Source organism: Pyrus communis, chromosome 2 (assembly GCF_963583255.1).
Source record: "Pyrus communis chromosome 2, drPyrComm1.1, whole genome shotgun sequence".
Classification (NCBI taxonomy): domain Eukaryota; kingdom Viridiplantae; phylum Streptophyta; class Magnoliopsida; order Rosales; family Rosaceae; genus Pyrus; species Pyrus communis.
In genome coordinates, this window is record NC_084804.1 from 17,871,916 (window position 1) to 17,893,364 (window position 21,449).

Sequence of the window (21,449 nt, forward strand, 5' to 3'; positions counted from 1 at the left end):
TGCCATAAAAAAAAACCCTCATTTTACCAGTTATGCCACAACCAATGCTTTGAGCATGCATTACTTTTAACTTGATTATCGTATGATGAGAATTGGGATAATAATAAAGATATTGACAGTGATATACAATAGTTCAGATTTAAATATTTGTAAGGAAACTCCATACCTGCCAACATAGAAGCAATAAGGAAAAAGGAATGCATATTCTACTTTACCTTCTGAGTAGCACTTGAAAGCTCTTTTTGAACTCTCCTGTGCTCATCCGAGTGGGAATATTGTGATCACCCAAGTGCCTACACAAATCAACATCCCATAAAAATCATACAAAAGAAAAATCTAAAACAAAAGCAGTAGTAACAAAAATGTTAAAAACTCTAAGAAAGTTTCAATCAAAAGTTCAAGACTTAATTCACAGGAAGCTCTGTGAGTAAATTTGTTGGGCAAAAAATTTCCATCAACGCATTCTCTTACAAAAAATTCTTTAAATACTGATTTCAACCAGAAAAATTTCTTTAACCCAATGTTGACCCTAATAATTACAAGACCTACGTGGCGCGCAGGCCGAGCAACTAGTAAGCTAACTACGTCCTTCGGTTGAATGCGGGGCGTGCCAACTCGTCGGCCGAGCTCGGCCGAGGAGTACAATTTGTTGATGTCGCTTGGAGCGCGTCGTTGACTTCTGTATCTTGCGATTGCGACCGAGGAAGGAACGCTCTCGGTCTCTGAGTTCTACAGCCTGAAGACAAGGCTGCCAATTCTGCGGAGTTCAATAATCGTCGGAGCCCGATTCGGTCACCGTGATTATATTCGTGAGAGTATAAGCACGTCGAATCGAGACCAAGGTGTATGGGCACAGGTACTCGAACGTGATGTATGTCTTGATGGTAAACGTAGTTCGGCCGTCGGAATGCCGAACCCTGAAACCTACTTGCGAGTATCCAATCATAAAACCACTCGGCGTCCTGTACGCCGAGCAATGCGATTCGTAACACCTAACTATGCCGAGAAAGCTTAGCAAGGTGACCTCTGCCAACAAAGGTTCGAAAACCTTTCTCGACCGAGACTTGGATAGATAATCGGTCGACCTCGACGCAGTGCTGTTTATCCAAACTGAAGGTGCTTCTCGGTCGGCTGATTCTGCGGCAGCAGTGCTGTTTATCCAAACTGAAGGTGCTCGCCGGGCGCTTCCACAGTGCTGTTTATCCAAACTGAAGGTGTGTCGGCAGGAAAAGAAAAGGAAAAAAAAACTAAAGGTGTTTGAGAGGTTTTGCGCAGGGCAATTGTATGCTGATTCTGAAGATCCTTTTCTGTTGCATGATTTCTTGTATTTATAGTCCCCCATTCCTTGAATCTGACTCCGATTTGGATCGGGAGTCCTTTTCCCAATTCGCCTCTTCCTCGAACAATCCTACTCCTACTGGGATTCTGAATTTTCCTTCTTTTCGGGACTTCATTCCTTGCTGGTCGAGAATCCTAATTGCATCAGGATTTCCTCGACCTTTCTATTTATCCGGATTACCTCTGATGGGATTTGGCCGACCCTGCCAGCTGGCCCGGGCCTTATTATTCGGCCCATAGTATTTATCATCTCCTTGGGCCGAGCACATCCTGCTGCTCGGCCCAGCAATAATATTTCGGGCCCAAACATTGCCCCCTCGCTTCTGAGGTCGCCGACTGTTAGCTCTTGGTCGGGCCTCGACCTTGAAGAAGCGAAAACGTTTATTGCTTTTTTGAACTTAATGACCGTTATTCCTGCGCATTTATGAAGCATGATTGCACTTTTCTTGCTGCCCCCAAAGCGTGGCCACGTGTCGATTCTCCGCCGCTCTTAAAACTTTCAATCGTGGGCCTCGAAACCGTGCGCTAACTGAAACGTCTCATCCTTATTAATGCCTTAAAACTGGCGTCGCACGCAATCGTGCGTCCTGGATTTTCGACTCCTCGATCCCCTCTTCGCAGTTTCCCAAAATATCCGAAATGATTGAGCCTTTCCCGGTTAAATTTCCCCCCAATTTGAACCAGTGCCTTTTGAATCCCAGACGTTTGATATTCATCCTGAAAGGCCTATAAATACCCATATTTCTGCCATTTGCCTTTTACGCTTTCAGAAATTCTAAAATCTCAAATTCCTCATCCTTGTTCGTTCAAATCAAACCTTCCAGTTCTTCTGCAATACCTTCTTTCCAGAAACATCACTTCTCCACAAATGGCCTCCTTCATTTCAAAGTTCTCTGATGAGATCAACAAGTGCAAGGATTTCGTCGACCGGAGCGCCGTCAAGACGCTACGATTTGAAGAAGACATGGCCACGACCCACCAAATTCTGGGTCCCCTTTTCAGAGACACAGTGCCGTCGTCTGTCACTAACCTGCTCAAGGAACAGTGCCTAACACCCCTGCTGCAGGGGTTCGACTGGTCGAAATGGACTCTGGCGCGGCCTCAGGGAGCCTGGCTGTCGACTACTGCGGCTTGGGCTGCCTGGGTCGACCGGATGAGCACATTCTTCTCCAAGGAATGGAAGGCTTTGGGTATTTATGATGCCATCATCCTGTCGACCATGGAGGTTGCCATGGATAAGGAGCTGCTTATGGCGGCCCTGAGTCTATGGTGTTCGGCCACCAACACCATGATCCTGCCTTTCGGCCCACTCGGCCCCACAATCCTTGACGTCTCGGCCATCCTTGGGACTTCCCCGACCGGCCTTCCTATTGACGCTGCCCTTTCCGGATACCCTTCTCCTCTCGACCTGAAGGCACTATTCGACGAAAGGGCCGTCGAGACGCTAAGCCGGGACGACCGGGAGCCCTCAAGGGAAGAAGTTCAGAAGCTGCACAAGAATTTCTTCAACTATAACACGCTCATTCTTCACTTCGCCGGCCGAGGCGAAGAAGGTCTTAGGAAGGGAGAGCACGAGGCCTTCCTCTTCTACTGGTACAACAAATTCATCTGTTGTACCAGGTCAAATAAATGCCTGGTGGAGAATATGCCGGTGGCCCAGGCACTGGCTAATGGTCGCTTGCTGGCGCTCAGTCCAGCCATCCTTGCCAACCTCTACCGCTGCCTGGCCGAGGCGACCATTGGCAAGATCGACCCGCACCAGAACGGACCCCTCTGGGTGTTCCAACTCTGGTTGCAGGTCTACTTCTCCACCCTTCGACCGGAGGTTCCTGCCTTCCAGCGAACGGCCGCCCTCGGCCTTCAACTGGCCTCTCGACCAGCGCCACCTCACCGGGCAGCCGAGGTTTTCAAACACTTCCTCAGCCTCGACGTCCTCTCGGATGACGAGTTCTTGGTGTGTCGGCGCCAGGAGTACCCATCCTCGCTTAGACTCCCTACGGCAGCATGGGCCGAATCTGAGGATGCGGGCATCCGCCAGCGCTGGGGGTCGTTTGTCTTGGCTCGCGACCTTCCTCTTGGTTGCGATGCTCGCCGAGCCAGCTGGGAGGTTTATCACCCTCATTTTCTCGCCCGGCAGCTCGGCTATCTTCAAGGCTGTCCAGTCCCCCTGCTCGCCTCTCGGTCGCTCCTAAGTCGGGGACGTCTTACTGGTTCCTCTGAAAGGGAATGCAAGACGTCAGACCAGGAGTTCCAGGAGAAGTGCAAGAAATTTCGGCTTCGGCCGACGGTTCCTGAGTCTTTGGGAATTGACACCTTCGGGGATTGGTGGGAAGAATATACCGGAGACTTCTTCGGCGCCCCGGCCGAAGATCTGGTAAAGAAAATCTTCGGCGATCGGCCCAGATCAGCATCCTCGACTCACCCTAAGGAGTCGGCCCAAGGTAGTATTTCCGTTTCTTTCCTCCTTTTGTTTTATTTCTCGTCCCTGTTATTAATTACTTTGCTCCAGGGGGTCGTGGGTCGAAGGCGGTCGAAGTAGTCGCTGCGGTGCCAAAGGCGAAGAAGCTAGTGCCCAAGAAGGCAATCCTTGTCACCGAGCGATCAGTGCCTTCCAAGCGCCCCCACCGAGAGGCCGAGCCTGCGGAGGAGACCCCTCGCCCTTCTAAACGTGTCAAGAAATTGGCGAAGAAGGGCGACCGGGAAATTCATGTCGTTCCTAGTGATACTACTGGGACGCCTGCTCCCGCCGGCTCTCCATCTGTGCCGGCAGCCGCGGCCTCCCCAACCTCGAATCCTCCAGCTGTTTCCCCGGCAGATCCAAACGCCGCACCCGCTCTAGCTTCGGAGTCGGTCGCGGCACCTGAGGCACCCTTGTCTCCACCGGTCGTTTTGGAGGTATAATTCTGTTTTCACTTGCTTCCTTAGGTTTCTGATCGTAATGCTAACTGTTCTCTTTTTGTTCAGGATGTCGAGAGCGAGAGTGACGAAGTCCCGCTGCAACGCCGCCGTCGACCAGTCAACTCTCCTCCCGTCCATCCTCCTCCTGTAGTCGAGGTGACCGCTCGACCACGTCCTACTGCGGCGGAACGTGGCAAGAGACCCATGGTCGATCCTGAGGCCACGGCTGAGTCACCGATCCACCCGCAGGACGAAGACCCTCCCATTCCTCCACAGGAAGTCTCTTCGGCCTTTGTAAGTATTGTTTCTTTTGTGTTTTGAGTTTTTTGTGACATTGTTTTTGAAACGATATTAAATGTCAGGTGCCTGAACATTCATTTCACCGGCAATTTTACGCGCCGAGGGGCGTTGTCTATATTTCCTGGCCGCCGTCGTGGCCATCAAATGTAGATAAACTCCATCGGCCGCGTGAATTGCGTAGCGGTCTAAGGCACTGGGCTCGGCCATTAAGCTCCCTGGGTTCGAGCAATGACCCAGAGGGCATGGCCGAAGTCTCCTCTCAGCAGGTCTAAAACAATCCCCTTTTTCTTTATGCACCATATCACGCCTTACTTTCCCTCACATTTTCCTTTTATGCGCACAGCCATCGTGGGAAGTGGAACTTGACGCTCTGCTTCAAAGCACGACCGGGGAGGTCGGCTCCTCTGCAGCTCCGGCCGAATCGGCAGAAGACACGCCCGCCGAAGTCTTCGTGAAGCTGCACGAAGTCCTATCTCTGACTGCTTCCCAAGCTCTCCGGAGCAAGGGCCTTGACTCTGTTGGGGAGTGTCTTAATGACCTTGCCAGCGGTGGTCACCTGAGCCCGGAGGGCATCTCTTTCCTGACCGACCTCCTGGAGCGGACTCGGCAACACTTTCTTATCTTTGAGCGTGCCCTACAGGCCGAGGACGATTTGAAGGTGGCCAAGGTTGCGCATGAGGCTGGCCGAGTAGAGATGGAGGCTTTCAAAGCAAAGAAAGCAAAGCTGACCGAGTTTGATCTCCAGATCTCTGACCTCCAGCGTCAGATTTCTGACCTTCAACGTCAAAGGTCGGCTGCTGCTTCCGAGCTTGAGAAGGATTTCGAGGCTAACAAGTCTCGGCTGACGGCCTTCGCTGCCGGCGCACGGCGTATCCAGCAACTGCAGTGCAACAAGAAAACGCGGCAGGCTGAGATAATTTTGAGCGAGGCGAAGTGGCTGGAGCTGAAAGCTGCCCTTGAGACTTACCTCCCCTCGACCCCTTAGGAGTTCATCATTGTATTTGTACTTGTAATGATTTTCTGTTATCAATACAATGGTCGTTTTGCTATACAATGGTCGTCTTGCTCTCAATACAATGGTCTTACTCTTGCATTTCCCATGTAATTGGATAGTACTTCTTTAAAAACTTTCCATTAATCGGTAATTTGTGAACTGAACCCGTCCGATCTCTTAGATGATATGCCCCCTTGCCGAGGACTTTGTGAATGATGAATGGCCCTTCCCAATTTGGCGACCACTTGCCAAATCTGGGGTCTTTTATTCCAACAGGCAACACAGTTTGCCAAACCAGTTCTCCCTCGCCGAACGTTTTTTGTCTTACACGCTGATTATATGCTCGCTCGGCAATTTTCTTTTGTGCTATCAACAAGTTACCCGCGTCGATTCGACTTTCTTCCAAGTCTTCTAACTCTTGTCGCATTGCTTGACTATATTCAATACTGCACAAATCATTCTGCTCAATTACTCGCAACGAGCTTATACTCAATTCGACTGGTAACATAGCGTCGTGTCCATAAGTCAACGCGTAGGGAGTGGTTCCAGTAGCCGACCGGGGTGAAGTTCGGTATGCCCATAATGCTTCATTTAACTTCAAATGCCACAACCCTGGTTTCTCTTTTACCATTTTTTCAAGGATGCCGATCAACACTTTATTGCTTGCCTCGGCCTGCCCGTTTGCCTGTGGGTAATACGGCGTAGATTGCTCCAGTCGGATATTCAAACTTGCCGCGTATTCCCTAAACCTATCGGCCGTAAATATAGTGCCATTATCAGTTATGATCGTTTCTGGCACGCCGAATCTGGTCACAATATTCTCTTCTACGAAGTTGCATACTTCTTTAGCAGTTAATTCGGCGTATGACCTTGCCTCGACCCACTTGGTGAAATAGTCAGTTGCTACCATTATCCACGCGTGTTTCGCTGCCCCTGATGATGGCGTGATTTTGCCAATTACGTCCATTGCCCAACCCCTGAACGGCCAAGGTTTAGTGACCGAGTGTAGTAATTCGGCCGGGGCTCTCTGTACAGGTCCATGAATTTGGCATGGGACGCATCTCCGTGCATATTCGATACAATCTTTTAATATATTGGGCCAGAAATAACCGTGTCGTCGGAGCAACCAACGCATCTTTCGTCCGGACTGATGTGCCCCACAAATTCCTTCATGTACCTCGGCCATTACTTGGGTGGCCTCTTGTGGGCCGAGGCACAATAGTAGTAACCCGTCCTCGCCCTTGCGGTATAACTCATTTTGGTACGACACGTAATTCGTGGCGTGGACCTTCGTTCTTCGGTCATGTTTCCCATTGGGGTTATCGAGGTATCGTAACATCGTCCTTCTCCAATCATCTGGTTCTACTTCGACAGCACATATTTCCACGGGATCTCCTCGTTCTAGTAAGGATGGGAGAGACATTACCCTTGTGCGTATTACGTGTGCGTGCTGGAGAGTTTGCCGATTAATCAAGGCTGGGTATGAGCGCAGACTTGTGACTGCAATTCGGCCTAGCTTGCCCCCCTTGAGTTGTGCTCCGGAGGCGATCTGGGCGAGTTCGTCGGCGTCTGTGTTGTGGATGCGTGAAATGTGTTCAAATGTGATCCGTTCGAACGACTCGGCCAGGTAGGTGGCGACCATGTGATAGGGCGCTAAAGTACAACTCATGCAACGAAACAGGCCGTTTATCTGGTTAATCACCAGTTCGGAATCACCGAGGACGAGAACGCGGGAGGCCCGTAGATCGTGTAAAACGTGGAGGCCGATAATGAGGGCTTCATATTCGACCTGATTATTGGTGCAGCTGAAATCCAACTTGAGGGAAAAATACCATCGGCAGTGGTCAGGCGATTGAATTGCAATTCCCACACCCGCCGAGGTCGAAGTGCTGGAACCATCAAAATGCATAGTCCAATGACTATCGCGCGTGGTGATGAAACCTATATCGACGTTGTCTCCCTCAGAACCATAAGGAGAAGGGTGTTGGGCCAAGAAATCGGCGAGAGCTTGCCCCTTGACGGCCTTTTGGGGTACATACTGAAGACTGAACTCGGATAACGCGAGCGTCCATTTCCCGATTCGGCCTTTGACAATAGGCCGAGTGAGCATGTATCGAATTACGTCTGTTTGGGCGATGACCTGCGTTACTGATGGGAGCATGTAATGCCGAAGCTTGGACGCAGCAAAAAACAAAGCTAAGCACAGTTTTTCGACAGGGGAGTAATTGAGCTCTGGTGAATTCAGATTTCGGCTAAGATAAAAGATCGCTTGTTCACGCCCTCCATTGTTGTCTTGAGCGAGGAGACAACCAATGGATTCAGTAGCTGCCGAAATGTATAATTTCAAGGGTTTGTTGCGACATGGTGGAACGAGCACGGGTGGGGTTGAAAGAGCCACCTTGATTTGTGTAAATGCCATTTGATGTTCTTCGCGCCATTCAAATTTGTCGGTATCCTTAAGTTTCAAGAGCGTAGAGAATGCCTTCATCTTACCCGCCGAATTGGCGATGAAGCGACGGAGGAAATTTATCTGCCCGAGTAACGACTGGAGCTGCTTCTTTGTCGTTGGTGGTGGGGCGCTAATGATGGCGCGAGCTTTATTTTCGTCGACTTCGATACCGCGGTGGTGCACTAAAAATCCTAGGAAATTACCGGCCGAAACACCGAAAGCACACTTGGCCGGGTTCATCTTGAGCTTGTTCTTGCGCATGCGAAGGAACGCTTGCCTCAGGTCGTCCAGATGTGTTTGACGACGTTTGGATTTCACGACCACATCATCGATATAAACTTCGACGATTGTACCGATTAAGTCGTGGAAGATCATATTCATGGCTCGTTGGTATGTGGCGCCGGCATTCTTGAGGCCGAAAGGCATGACGACCCATTCATAAGTACCAAGTGCCCCCGGGCATCGGAAAGCCGTCTTGTGGACGTCAGCTTCGGCGATGAAAATCTGGTTATAACCCGCATGACCGTCCATAAAAGAGAGCAGTTCATGATTAGCTGCGGCATCAATTAATAAATCTGAAATCGGCATTGTATACTCGTCCTTGGGAGTAGCCAGATTTAGATTACGGAAATCGATGCAAATGCGAAGGGCACCGCTTTTCTTTAACACGGGGACGATATTGGCCAACCATTCGACATACCGTGCGGTCCTAATAAATCCGGCTTTCAGAAGCCGAACTAATTCTTCCTTAATGCCGAGCTGTACTTCGTTCGAAAATCGTCGAGGAGGCTGTCGAAAAGGTTTACACCCCTCCTTGATGCGTAGCTCATGCTCTACAAGGTTTCGGTCGAGGCCGGGCATTTCATGATAGCTCCACGCAAAGCAATCTTTAAATTCGTGGAGTAACTTCCGTAGTTCGACCTTCATGGACGGTGGGAGTAACGCGCTAATAAACAATGTTCGAGGATCCTCGGCCGTGCCTACGTTAACTTCCTCCAACGGGTCCTTGACTTGAGGCCGATGGTCTTCGAGTTCGGCCGGCGCAGCCTGAACTTTATCGAAAGAAAGAACGGGGCCGTTATCTGCTTCGGCCAGAAATTCGATTAAATTGACGCCCGAGTGCGGTTGCTTGGTAATGGCGTACCAATGGGCCAGCAGACGTTCCATTGTAGATGAAACCGCGGCCTGACGCCTTTCTTGCGTGGTGTGCTCAATCATCGGCGTTGGTGACTAGATCTGCCAAGCCAAGTCTCGCCGAATCCTGTTGGACAGTCTCGGCGCCGACCTCAATTACTTTCTGTACCGAAATTCTCGTCGGCCGCCCATCCTCGTTAAGGCCTTGGAGGGTGATGTAGCCGACGTGATCATCGTAATAGCGAGCCTGAATCATGTTGGTTTCAAATGGCTGGTTATCGGCTGGGTGGACCACGACCGATTTGCCATCCCAAAAGATGAGGACTTGGTAGAGTGATGACGGAATGCAACTGGTTTGGTGGATCCAGTCGCGACCAAGTAATGCGTTATAATCGGTCTTGGAATCAATGACAAAGAAAGCTGTCATATGTTGACGACCGGCAATGCTAACTTCCAACGGAAGTACGCCTTTGGTCTGAGACTTGTCACCGACGAAGCTGCTCATAGTAATCCCTGACGGAATGAGTTCACTATCAGAACGGCGTAAAGCCTTCATGACGGAGATTGGCATAATGTTGACTGTGGCGCCGCAGTCGACGAACACCTTAGAAATGGGGAATCCTTCGATATGAGCCGTGACATACAACGGCTTCAGGTGTTGGAGATTAACCGAAGGGGAGCGGGGAAATAGCTCGGCCAAAGCTGCCGTAAGGTTGTCCCCGCTTTGGTTTTCTCTATCGTCGTCGTTTGCGACGAAGTCTACTTGCGTTGCTTCCTCGGTAACTACGTCCCCGTCCAAGAAATTCGACTGGTGGGTACCTGGCTGGAATTCGGCTGGTAGGACGTGGACCATACTGATCTCCATATGTTCGAGGACCGAGGGACCCATTGGCTCGTGGTCATCGTCGTCTGCAGAACTAGCCTCAGTAGTAGTTGGCGGAACATCCTGAATTAAACTTTTGAGTTCCTCGGTAAGAGCCGGTATCTGAGAAGTAGGAACCAAATCGAATGTGGGTGGGCGATTTCCTTCGACAATGTTGACTGCCGAAGATTCATGTTGATCCTTGGTTACACGGGCTCGTTCTTCATAGGCAATACGGGCGTTCCTCGTGTCTAGATACGTATCCAACCGTGCTATCCGTTGTTCCTCGTCGGCCGTGAGCCGAAAAGCGATACAGCCGAGAAAACTTCGAAATGATAACGTAAATGCTGGAGGTCTTCAAGCGAGAAGGGTAATTCGGCGGTGTCGATATCTGTATAAGGATCGACCTCAAAACCCAGGACCCGAGCCTCCCGTATATGTTGAAACCGAGCTTTAATGGCTGGATCAGAAGTTTTCTGGATAATTTGCTCGGCATCGGGACAAGTCAGCGCTAAGTCGAGGGCTTCCTGACATGCCTTGGGGAGTCCGTACAAATCATTTGCGGAGTATTTCTTATGAAATTCTCGCATGTATTCCATGGATGCACCGAGGAATGGAGGGTGTAAGTTGCGCCGTATTTTGATAAACGGCTCGCGCGGTGGTAACGGAGACAGTTTCCTTTCGGCCTCTTGTGTAAAGTACTCTAGACGAGCTCTCGTTTCCCCAGGCCGGAGAAGGATCTTAATACGTTTCTCAGCCTCCTCAATGGTGGTTTCGAAATTAACATCCGCTACTTTCTTGCCTTCGGCTAACTCGGTCATGATAGTCGGGGTTGGCCGTTCGCTACTATCTTCCACGGCCTTTTTTGGTTGCCATTTGTTGGCCGGGCTGGCCTGCGCTTCTCTTCGCCGAGCCATGCAATCTATCCGTTGACGACGACGTTTTTGGGATTTGGACAGCGCCGTATACAAACCTGTCGGAGAATTGTAACTGTACCAGCGTTGATCCGATGTCCTTGGTGGTTTGAAAGTTTTGCGATCAACTGGCGAGCCCGAACTGTTGGCATTGCGCGAATAATAATCCTCATTGTAGAAGGGTGCGGCGAAGTCAAGACGCCGCCTGACCGAGGTCTGTTCTTTCGGCTTTACTTGTGGGCCGAGTCGGTCGAACACTTGACGTCGTGGACCTAATCCCTTTGATGACGCCGTAGGGGCCGTTGGTGGGGTTGAAGATTTCTTCCCAGGTTCAACTGTTGTTTTACAATGGTCACATAAAACCTTCGATCCACAAGTTTCGTCGGAATTTGACCTCGTCATCGGCTCATCGGCGGGTCGCACCGATTGTTCCGTTGGTGGTGCATTTGAAAATATATCAAGCTTTAGTCTTGTTTGACCATTCCTTTTACGGATATGCTGCACCGGGACATATTCGGCCTTCCCTTTGTTTCTGGGAAGGTGAGCATCCACCATACCAATCGTTGTGGAAGGGAAAGGATTAACATCGACCGCCATCTTTTCCGGAAATTTCAACTTTCCTTTTTCGATCCAACTTTGAATTGTGTCCCGGAACACAACACAATTATTGGTTGCATGCTTATTAGAATTATGATATTTGCAGTATATCTTTCCTTTTAATTCATCGGCCTTAGGGATAGTATGTCCCGGCCGAAGCTTGATGATTTTTGCTGCCAATAATTGATCGAAAATTGCATCAGCCTTGGTGATATCAAAAGTGTATACTTTTGATGACTTGCTCGTTTCCTCGGTGGCCAAACGGGTTTTGGCGTCTTTGGTATTTACTTGCGCCAAGGCCTTGCAAACATAGGGTTTGTCTATTATTATCTCGGCCGCATCCACACTAACATACTGAGGGTCTTCACTTTCGGCCGATGCATAGCTCACCGTGGGGTTCTTATACAACGTCCCCCGGGATGGTGACTTGGATATCTTTTCTTCTCGGAGCAGATACTCATATTGTTCGACGTGTTGAGCAAGTTCGTACATATCTCGAATATTTGCCCCCAGAAACTTCTTTTTGTACTCCACGTCTAATCCGTTAAGGGCGATCCTGACGAACTCCACCTCCGGGAGTGGTACTCGGCACCAATTCCTGGCCGACTTAAACCTTGTTAGGTATTCCATTGGAGATTCGTCAGATGCTTGAGCCATCCTGGCCAACGACGATACGGACATCTCCATCCCTGGCCGATAAAATTGTTCATGGAACTTTTCGACCAACTCTTCCCAACTTTGCACGGAGTTGGGTGGAAGATTAATGTACCAGGCGAAAGCTGAGCCTGTCAGTGAAAAGTTAAACAACCGTAGTTTGTAGAAATCGCTATTGACGTCCCCACACTGCGCTGTGAACCGAGCCACATGTTCTAGTGAGGATAAAGATGATTCTCCGGCGAAGAGGCTGAAATCGGGGATCTTAAATCCTCGTGGGTATTCAAACCTTTCTACATAAGCTGGGTATGGATGGATAAATTTTGGAAACTTCGGCCCTTTCTTCAGGGCCGAGTCAATCATTCTCTGGACTTCGGTGATGTTTACGGAAGCGGCTTCTTCTCCCTGGCTTGGTCCCTCGGCTCTATTTCCTGGTCCTCTTCTTTCCAAGAGGACTGGTTGTGGCCGAGCGGACCCTCTCTCGGCTGGGATGGGCAAATTCGTCGGGAGCTGCCGAGGCTGGCCGACCTGGCCATCTTCGAAGGCTTTACTAACCAGTAGTTCAAGCATTCTGGTCTGTGTATCGCTGTTACTACGTATTGCGTCTAGCAAATCATTCATCTTCTGACCAATCGACTGCTCGACCTGACGATATTGTTCATCTAGTCGTCTCCGAAGGAATGTCCTAGTTGGTGGATCGGAACCTTCCCCACCATCGTCATCACAATCTTCCACAATCCCTTCCATGAACATCCCAGCTGTTTGATTCGGGACTGCGGGGTTGTAAGGTTGCCCGCCGAGACAGACCTCATTCTCTCGGCGTGTTACACTTGTGGCCTCGGGCGGCGCAATTATGATCGGATTTTTTGTAGAGTGCAAATCCTGCCCAAGGCCTTGCACTGGCAAGTCAGTCGTTGACTTTCCCATGGTTGTTTTCTGCTTCGTAGACCGTGTCTCAATGGTCATGAACTCCGAAGGTTTAGCACAAATGGTCCCACTGGGCGTGCCAAAATGTTGACCCTAATAATTACAAGACCTACGTGGCGCGCAGGCCGAGCAACTAGTAAGCTAACTACGTCCTTCGGTTGAATGCGGGGCGTGCCAACTCGTCGGCCGAGCTCGGCCGAGGAGTACAATTTGTTGATGTCGCTTGGAGCGCGTCGTTGACTTCTGTATCTTGCGATTGCGACCGAGGAAGGAACGCTCTCGGTCTCTGAGTTCTACAGCCTGAAGACAAGGCTGCCAATTCTGCGGAGTTCAATAATCGTCGGAGCCCGATTCGGTCACCGTGATTATATTCGTGAGAGTATAAGCACGTCGAATCGAGACCAAGGTGTATGGGCACAGGTACTCGAACGTGATGTATGTCTTGATGGTAAACGTAGTTCGGCCGTCGGAATGCCGAACCCTGAAACCTACTTGCGAGTATCCAATCATAAAACCACTCGGCGTCCTGTACGCCGAGCAATGCGATTCGTAACACCTAACTATGCCGAGAAAGCTTAGCAAGGTGACCTCTGCCAACAAAGGTTCGAAAACCTTTCTCGACCGAGACTTGGATAGATAATCGGTCGACCTCGACGCAGTGCTGTTTATCCAAACTGAAGGTGCTTCTCGGTCGGCTGATTCTGCGGCAGCAGTGCTGTTTATCCAAACTGAAGGTGCTCGCCGGGCGCTTCCACAGTGCTGTTTATCCAAACTGAAGGTGTGTCGGCAGGAAAAGAAAAGGAAAAAAAAACTAAAGGTGTTTGAGAGGTTTTGCGCAGGGCAATTGTATGCTGATTCTGAAGATCCTTTTCTGTTGCATGATTTCTTGTATTTATAGTCCCCCATTCCTTGAATCTGACTCCGATTTGGATCGGGAGTCCTTTTCCCAATTCGCCTCTTCCTCGAACAATCCTACTCCTACTGGGATTCTGAATTTTCCTTCTTTTCGGGACTTCATTCCTTGCTGGTCGAGAATCCTAATTGCATCAGGATTTCCTCGACCTTTCTATTTATCCGGATTACCTCTGATGGGATTTGGCCGACCCTGCCAGCTGGCCCGGGCCTTATTATTCGGCCCATAGTATTTATCATCTCCTTGGGCCGAGCACATCCTGCTGCTCGGCCCAGCAATAATATTTCGGGCCCAAACACCCAAGTAGGAAGGGAAGAAAAATTCCTTTCCCAAATGACTAACATGCCTCCTTCCCAGATGAAACTACATCTCTAAATAATGAAACAGTCCTTACAAAATTCAAGGCTTAAAAATAAAATAAAAATGAAATTCAAAAGAAATCAAAACAACTAAAAATTCTAACATTTCTTAACAACCATTCAGTAAAGGATCAAAAAATCATGCCGTCAAACAAATTTGACAAAAAAAAATGTACTGAATTCAAGTTGAAAATTGCTTAAACCGAAACCAAATCCCTAACCATTAAGCACCGCAAAACCCTAGAAATCACCAATATTCATTTGCTACCAAAGCCAAAACCCTTAAACATACAAGACCGGAGAACCAAGGCCCACCAAAAAATCTCAGGAATAGTCGAGAATTCCTGAGAAAATTCAAAATTTTCGGCAAAGATGGTGTTTTTTTCGATTTGTTGGAAGGCTTGAGGGTTTTTGGGATTTGTTGGTTTCAGGTTGATATTAAGGGGAAGCAAGTGTCGAGAGATCAGAGGGTGGTTGCACCATCACCAACACTTCCTTCCCCTCCCAGATGGCCAACACCCGTACATCCAGCCTCCTGCTTTTCCTAGATGACTAACATGCGTACACCCAGCCTCATTTCCTTCCCACGATGACCAAAATACGTAATTTCACTGTGCAACAAAGGAAGAAGGCTGAGAATTGGGCAGCAAATGAGGGGCATTTTCACTAAATTTTTAGTGACAAGTAATTATCCAAAAACAGTTAATAAATATGAACAACTTTTCAGTGACAAAAAAATCGTTTGAAGATCGCCACTAGCGATCATTTTATATTTTTTTCTTTGTAAATTTTATTTTCAAACTTTTAATAAACACATGCATAACATGTGTACAATGGCTATTATCGTTTAAAAACGGTTTTTGTTAGGTTTTCTTATATATACATATTATCTCCTAGCTTTGGCTTAGGTTTCCCCGTGATGCCTTTGTGCTAGAAAAACAATTCTACCTATTTCATTTAGCATTCCATTTCATTCATATCTTGAAACAGATTGAGCGATTGAGCACTCTACCTTCACTTTGCTGCCAACCTAGCAACACTATCACTTAGCTTAGTTGTCATATTTGCGTTGGAGTAAGATTTTCTCCCTTCCTATTCCCATCTCTTTCCCTCCCCTCATTTCACTTTGCTTTTTGTCTTTTTTATCTCTATAATAAAATCAATATAAGATGTTGACGTGGCTTAATCGTAACTGTTTAAGTAAGAGGAGAGAAAAGGAGAAAGAGATTAATAAGGGAGAGAACCCTCCTCCATTTGCGTTACATTCTTATCAAACTTCACTACAATATGTTTACACCTTTCATGCCAACTTTTTTTTATTGCTGCCAAAGCCCATCAATTAGCAAGAAGTCAGAGCCACTTTTTTTATTCTATAAATAGCAGTTCATTTCACAATTTCATTCACACCACTCTTTAGTCACGTTGCATGGATGCATAGTAGTAGTCTTGCATGCGTAATATTTGTATATATTATGTTAAACATACAGAGAAAAAAGAAAGAGAGACCTAGGATTTGAGGTGTGGAGATTGCTAGTAGGCTTGTTTTGCTAAGGTTTTAGTTATCGATCGAGGTGAGTGGTTTATGTAGCGTGTTAGAAAATTCTTTATTTTGTAACAAATGAAAATCTGAAGTATCATCAGATTTTACTCTATTTTCAAATATCTTTCCATTTTCAAGTCAAGCATGTGTGATTTCGTGTATCATTTTGATGTGTATATATAAATATACCATGTGGATTGTTGAGATTGTTCATGGAGAATGAGAACTTTAGTGTTAGGTCATCCGAGAGATATATGTACAGGGCACATGGATAATAGGGCAAAATAGCCAATATAGGGGTCATGTAGTGAGCTACATATTTTGAAGGATAACCAACACGTGAAGGGATAATGTGATGTGGAATTATGTGACCTGATATGTGATAAAGCTTTTGATATAATTATACTATTTTCTAAACGAACTGAGGAATATATCTATAAAACAGGCTAGATGAGCTGAGGTTGTGTAAGACGAGAGAGACAGAGTTTTGTCATTTATTAATTTACAATTGTAAAATTTTTGAAGTTATTTGTATAAGAGAAGTTTATTTTCAACCACGTATTTCTTCTATTTTCGTTTTTCATTTTGCGATCGCAGGAAAATTTCATGTCAGTGTTCAACAATGACATAAAAAATAGCAATAGGTTCAACTTTAAACATCTTCAATTATGTTTTGCTGGGTAAGTTTTTTGTTTTGTTTACATGGATGCACAATATATATAAATTAGATAACTTATGGGAAAATTCATCACTTAACTTTTTTCTTTAAAGTCATTGTTGAACAATAATATTGAGATCAAAAAACTGGATTGGCCACGGGCCAACAAATTGGATTTGATCGATCACGAAAAAAGTTGGTCGGTCATATAATATTATTTATAAAGTTGCTTTTTCCATTAGAGCAATTCACCTCATCCCAATTATAGGCAATTGGGCAATTAAATCCCTCAGAACTCACAACTCCCTCCACCCCAGCCCAATTAGTTGGGCTACTCGTGGGCCCAGTACCTAAACTAAAATAGTAATACATTACTTAAAACTATCTTAAAATTAATATTTAAACTAAAAGATCCTTTATATTTTATTAAAAAAATTTGACTGTACATTTGAACTCATTACCTCATTGAAAGTATTCAAATAAGAAGTTTCTTTATTATTTTTATGAGAGAGTTCATTGATTGTTAGTTCAATACATTCTTTAATAATAAATGGATTTTAGAAATAAATAATTTTCATGAGATTTTTTTTTAAACAAACGATAGTATCTACACCAATGGGTTGGTGAATGAGCTAAGCCTTATGATGAGTTTGCCACAATAATATGGTTCAACTTCACTTTTGACAAGAATCGAACATGAAACCTCTCACTTACAAATGAAGAGGAATACCACTAAATCGTAATACTAAGTGGCTTTTATGAGAATTTTAGAAAATTAGAAAACTCATGAAATTCACACCTTGAATCCTTGATTGCTATAATAGAATCATCTTATAGTAAATTGTTTGAAATACACATTATTAGGCCTTCCACAATAGGCGAGTGAGTGCAATACTATTGTACTGAACTCATATGAAAGTTGCATTTCTACAGTGGGCCGAATAATTTAAGTATGATAATGATATATTAAACACATGAATTAATACTAATGTATTAAACTCATGAGTGGTATACCAATAAATTGAACTTACGCTAGTGTAATAATAGTATATAAGTATTAAACTACCTCATTTTCATATATAAGTACCACACTCACTCAAATTGTTAGGCCTTTTAAGCAAAGGGATCCTTTTTTTTTTTTTTTCCCTTTCAAAAAATGGGGATTAGGTGTGGGGCTCAATCCATCGAACTTCAACAATTCGAACTGTCTATTTTGTAAGTCTCGATTCACAAATTATCCTTGCAAAAATTTAATTCAATCCGAAACTATTTGCCTATTTAATTATCAAGATAAAATTTCATTGTTTCTTATATAACAAAGTATTTGTTAATTTCTTTGAACTCAATTAGATGTCTTAAACATTTCTGATTTGACTAATATTTTGCAAAGATGATCTATGAGGTGCAACTTGAAAAATAAATGGTTCAGATCTTTAAAGTTCGATGTAGTGTGAACCCCACAACTAATCTCCATTTTTATATAAAAAATAATAATAAAATAAAGATTCATTCCCTTAAAGATTTCCCTCAAACTATTGTGAAAAACTTTAACTACAATAATATTATTCTAAAACTTGCACTTTACCACGCTTACCAAGTCAAGTTTGAGAGTTTTATTACAGAAAATCTCAGTACAATAACTATATAAGTTAATATAATTTTATCAGTTTCCTCTATATGAGTTTTATATTTATTTAACTTTGTAACAAAATTACCAAAATACATTTGTCAAAAAATAAAAAGAAGAAGCAAAAAATTATGTGAAAAAAGAAGAAGAAAAGGGAGTCAAATGCCGATAGCTCCAGACAAATGCGAGTCTGTCACCAGAGAAGCGAAAAACGACGTTCTGGCAGATAAGATTCACACTTTACAAATTGCATTTGCACACAACACCTGAAAACAATGCGCTGCCTTCAATTCGCACATCGTAGATGGATGGCTCCATTCTCTTATATATATATGTAGATTCATATATTCTAGTATTCGTTAATTTTATGTGAGACTCCGTATTTTTAAACTATATATTCATTATTTAAATTATTTATTAATAAAATTCTCTTAGTCAACCAAAAAAAGATGAAAATACCAAATTAATATTGTCAACAAAACGAAATAAAAATAAACAAAATAAGAATTGTGGGCAACATAGAAATTAAATACAAAATAATTTTACTATTTTTTAAAGGTCCACAACTAGGTAACCATATCATTTGCCCCTATCTTTTCTTTCACATTTTTCTCCCAAATAAGATAAATTTTTAGTGATAAAATAGTTATAAAAACAGTCGCTAAATATGAACAATTCTTTATCGACGAAACACCATTTGAAGATCGCCACTAACAAGTTTTAGCGACCATTTTATATTCTTTTACTTTGTAAATTTTACTTTCAAACTTTTAATACGCACATGCATAACATGTGTAAAATAGATAGTTATCATTTAAAAAGACTTTTTATTAGATTTTCTTATATATACATATTATCTTCTAGCTTTGGCTTGGGGTTTCCCCGTGATGCCTTTGTGCTAGAAAAACAATTCTACCTATTTTTATTTAGCAATGCAATTCATTCATATCTTGAAATAGATTGAGCGACTGAGCATTCTATTTTGATGATTATAGGAAGTTATTTAGTGGACGTGTCCTCCATTTGAGCCATGCATTTTTTTTAGCACAATGGTATATTTTACATTAAAGGAAGGGGAAGTTCGGTTAAGTTATACAATGAACAATCTAATTTAGTATTGGATTTGTCATCCACGAGATTTGAATCTAAAATTTTTCACTTACAAATGAATAAAAATGCCACTAGATTATATACTAGGTGGCATTTGAGCCATGCATTTGACAACTTCACTTTATGGCAACACTATCACCTAGCTTAGTTGTTATATTTGCGTTACATTCTTATCAGACTTCTCTACAACACTTGCACCTTCATGCCAACTTTTTTATAGCCGCCAAAGCCCACCAATTAGCAGGAAGTTGTAGCCGCCTTTTTTTTATTCTATAAAATTATAAGTAGTAGTCCATTTCACAATTTTATTATAGGAATTGTTATTAACACTTCAAAAATCTCATTCTACACTTCAAACTTTCTATATTTGGAAAGAAAAATACACTTGCGAGGAGTGTAGAATGAGATTTTTGAAGTGCCAATAACAGTTCCCTTTTATTATTTATGCCAATCTTTAGCCACGTTGCATGGATGTATGGTAGTAGTCTTGCAATGCGTAATATTTGTATATATTATGTCACATATTTGTATATATTTTGAGGTGTATATATAAATACGTTATGTGGATTGTTGAGACTATTCATGGAGCATGATAATTTTAGTGTTGGGTCGTTTGAGAGATAAATGTATGGGGCACGGGGATGGTAGGGCAAAATGGCCAATATAGGGGTCATGCAGTGGGCTACATATTATGAAGGATAACCAACACGTGAATGGATGATGTGATGTGGAATTATGTGGCACGATATATGATAAAACTTTGATATAATTATACTATTTTCTAGCGTGAGCAAACATTATCACTTGACTATCATATTACATATTCTATTTACTAGTGATAGTGGTTGTTCCTCACCCTCACCCTTTAATTTTTTGGAGGAATATATCTATATGACGGGCTAGACAAGCTGAGGTTGTGTAAGTAAGACAAGAGAGATAGAGTTTTGTTATTTATTTAGCATAATTGTAAAGTTTTTGGAGCTATTTGTATAAAAGAAGTTTATTTTCAACCACGTATTTCGTCTATTTTCATTTTTATTTATTTATTCGCGCACCGAGGATGGAGTTAAGTTTTGCACCCACCACGAATATGGGGCGTGACATTTTATGTTGAGACTGGACATATATATTTTTTATTAGGCAAATTCAAGTTTAAAGACAGATTTTACAGATTTTAAGGAAAACTATAACATGCTCATCCTGTTTAATTTGGATAAAGCCATAATTTGTGGCCAGTGCATTTATAAGTATAGGAATATTTACATTTTTGTTCCAATAACTTAACTCATATGCCACTGGCACCGATATCAATTTTTGGGTTGCTGGAAAATTTCATATATGTTGCAATCTTATTGGAATAGGAATGTGATTGTGTAAATCCTAATAGATATGGAAATATATCTTAGGAGTAGATTACCTATTAAATGTTGTAATCCTAAAGGGTAAGGAATTAACATTCCTTACTACTTAAAGGCACAAAGGGGTGGAATGATATTGAGATCGGAAAATTGGATTGGCCGCGGCCAAAAAATTGGATTGATCGGTCGTGAAAAAGTTGGCCGGTCATAAACCGTGGTAGAATTACGTGATAATTATGTAATTATATTAAGTTATAATGGTATGTATAAGTTATTTTGGTTGACTTTTTCATTAGAGCAATTCCACCCCATCCCAATTGTCTAAGCAATTGGGCAATTAGATCCCCCATAACTCAAAAATCCTTCTCCACCTCAGCCCAATTAGTCGGGACATCCGTGGACCCATTACCTAAACTAAAATAATAATACTTTAGTTTAAAATAATCTAAAAATTAATATTTAAACTAAAAGATCCTTTTTGTTATTAAAAGAAAAAAAGTTGTCTATACATTTGAACTCATAACCTCATTGAAAATATTTAAATAAGAAGTTTTTTTTTTAATTTTTTATTTCATGAGAGAGTTCATTGATTCAATACATTGTTTAATAATAAATGGATTTTAGAAATAGATAATTTTTATGAGAATTTTAGAAAATTAAAAAACTCATGAAATTCACCCTTGAATTCTTGGTTCTTATAATAGAATCATCTTATAGTAAATTGGTAAAAAGTATTGTTTGAAATACAGACTATTAGGCCTTCCATAGTAGGAGAAAAAAAGAAAGTACAATACCATTGTATTGAACTCATATAGAA